Below are 3,171 nucleotides of genomic sequence, written 5' to 3'. Positions count from 1 at the left end.
TCACTGGGATACTGAAGTGAACAAAACAAATACACATGCATGCCCCCATAGAGATTCCATTCCAACGTATCAGTAGTTAACATAAAAATTGAAATAATCAGTAGATATTGAGTATCTATTATATGCTGAGCATTGTGCTAGACATCCAGGGGATCCAAAGTATAAGTCATGGCCCCTACTTTAAGTAATGCTAGACAAGGAATAAAGTGTAGGGAGGCAGAAAGTCTGTCAAGCCTAGGTGAATAGTGATTGTAGATACAGTGCTTACAAGATACAAGAATACCATCTGTGAAATTCTAGCACTTCATATGTAATCTCTCCTTGCTGAAGCCAAACCAAGCATATATATAGGGAATGGTGTTGGGAAAAGGATGATTTTTAGGGCAGAAATGAGAACTCCAAGTTAACCAAACCTGAAAATGTCCCAGTTCTGGTATTGTACATCATTGAATGAAACCTCGTTTCTGAGAGTTGAGTTCTCAGTCAACCCTGAGAAGTTGAAGGAGCTCTTTTTCTCCCCACTCTTCACTTCCCCCACAGACCAATGCAGACTATGGAATGTAAGTCCACAAACCGCCACATCTCCACTCTTTACCTTGTGAGAAGGCCAAAAATGTTTAGCTATGTCAGTGGGTCCAATGGCCAAACCTCATATTTTTATGCATAAATAATTGGGAGTATGTGTAACACTCTGTCCTCAGGGTTTTCAGGGACTGGGAGGGTGTAAATCATCTTAGAGTGCTGAATAAATGCAGATTGATAAAGAAATGTACACAAGTTTACACATATAAATTCACAGATATTAATATGCTGGAACATTTTCTCCAGCAACCTACAAATAACAACTGGACCTCAAATATTTGAAAAAGATTTATAAGTTCAGCAACAGTTCCTTTGCTGTTTCTCCTTTAGGAGCTACAACTGGTGATTTTTATGTGACTTCCAACAGCTTAGCTCGTGGTCTGTAAGTTGCAACAGCTTGAAAAAGGAGACTCAAGGTGTGAGGGTTCAATCACAAAACCAATTTTTACAATCCAGAAAGTTCTAGTCTCATTTCATGAGAACTCCTTAAAGAAAGAGAAACCTTCTCTTGAGAGGAAACTTCTTTTTGAGTCAGAGACCCTGATTTTATTCTTGGAAAAGCTCCCTTAAAGCATATCTGTTTAGGTTTATATATGATATTAATTCTGAATATAATCTTGTATTACCTTGAGAACTGGTAAAATTTATGGATCTTATTCTTTATGAGAAAAATGCACACATACACAAATGTACAAAATTTTGCTCAGCTCACAATCTGAGGGGGTTTGTGTATCTCCAGAAGCCCATCTATGGGTATCGTTAAGGATCAGTGGTCCCCCAAATTAAGAGTGCCTCCTTTAGAAGTTGAAAACTGAACACAGGTAGAGGGATGCATAGGAAAAGGGAAGGTAGGGGATATAACTTAACACTTTCAAATGGAAGAAATGCAAAGAATGTGGGCAATCTAGAATTATAGCTGTGATTGTCCCATCTCAGGAACAAAGCAACAAAAAATTTTAACGATAATGTGAGGAGTTGTCACAAAGCTATGAGCCTTTTGCTCTGCAAAAATAAAAGCAGAGTATGCTTAAAGATATTCTTGCAGAATGTAGGAACTGTGACCCTTGGCTGCTATCATTTTTTTGTATTTTTCTTGCCAAACAAATGTTATGAAAGAATATCTCCAGGCATTCACTCTACCCTGAGGGTTAAAAACATGTACAGGATGGAAACTGGCAGTGTGCTGAAGTTGGCGGACTCATCTGCCTTGCTAAAGCTTCTAGAGACTTTCAAGGGCTCTAGGGATGAGGGAGTTGTCTTTTTTGGAGAAAATCAAGTCACAAAAAAAGTGTCCAAGTCTTCAGAACAATTGAGCCATGGCAGCAGATACAAGTAGAAAGAAAGTTCTTCAGTGTAGATCCCATGATCTCAGAATGCTGCATTTTACATTAAGAGCATCTACAGGAAATACTTTTGCCAGCACAAATAATCAGGAACCTTTCTCAAATGGAGAAGCTGGGAACAAAACAGCAGAGACATTGTATCTTGGGAGGAGATAAATGATTGAGGCTTTGAGACAGGATTCCTTGTGGCTAAAATTCTCAAAAAGAATTCTGTGGCAGCCAAAATCACCCTCAGATAGCCCCAGGTTTCCAAGGGTCTTTTCGTTATTCTCCGGCCTCCAAGAAAACCAATATTATACTGTCTCTTGTATAATTAAGAGGCTTAAACTTTTCTGAGTCCGTCTTATAGGCTCTGCACTTTTCTAGGCACCAGAAACACAGCCAAGAGCAAAATGGACATGGATCCTATTCTTAAGGAACTCACAGTCTAGTGAGGAAAATAGATGTGCAAGCATATAATCATGATTAAGTGTTCTGAGTGCACTAAGAGATGTATGCATAAGATATCAGGTAGAATAGAGGAAGGAGAAACTAAGTCTGCCTGGGGATGTGACACTTTGACTTAGGTCATGAAAGAGGAGTAGAAAATTGCTAAGAAGCCAATGGTAAGAAGGGCATTCCAAGCAAAAAGTACAGAAGCTACAAGGGGATGAAGAAATGAAATAACATGCACTTTTGAGGAACACAAACAGGATATTGTTAATAGGGCATAACCTGTGAAAAGCTAAAGAAAAAAGAGTCAGTGTTTCACGTAGACCCATTGATTTTCAATGTCCACAAGTTATGACAACCAAGAGAGTTATAATAAGGGATTAGGTTGACCTAGATAACCTTTAAGGAAGCTTTTAACTTGATACTGGTCTGACAAAGGGCTAAGACTGCTTTATAAAAATATATACCTTAACCTCAAAGAGGTCTTTTTCTGTTTCTTTTGCTCCCTAAACCAAATTAATCTCAGAAATGCAAAATGCAAACCTCACTGCTGAAACACACATTTCCACAAAAGCAACATGAACGGTGACTGCCTACTGCGTTTTAAAGAAGTCAGTAGACTTCCCTGCTAAACCAACAAGATAATTTTTTTTTTTTATTTTTTTTGAGGTGAAATTCACCCAACATAAAATTAATCATTTTAAAGTGTACAACTCAGCGGCATTCAGTACATTTACAATGTTGTGCAACCAGCACCATTATCTAGTTCCAAAATGTTTTTATCACCCCAAAAGAAAACCCTGCACCAATTAAG

This window comes from Eulemur rufifrons, chromosome 30 (assembly GCF_041146395.1).
Source record: "Eulemur rufifrons isolate Redbay chromosome 30, OSU_ERuf_1, whole genome shotgun sequence".
Lineage (NCBI taxonomy): Eukaryota > Metazoa > Chordata > Mammalia > Primates > Lemuridae > Eulemur > Eulemur rufifrons.
This window is presented reverse-complemented; position numbering follows the sequence as displayed.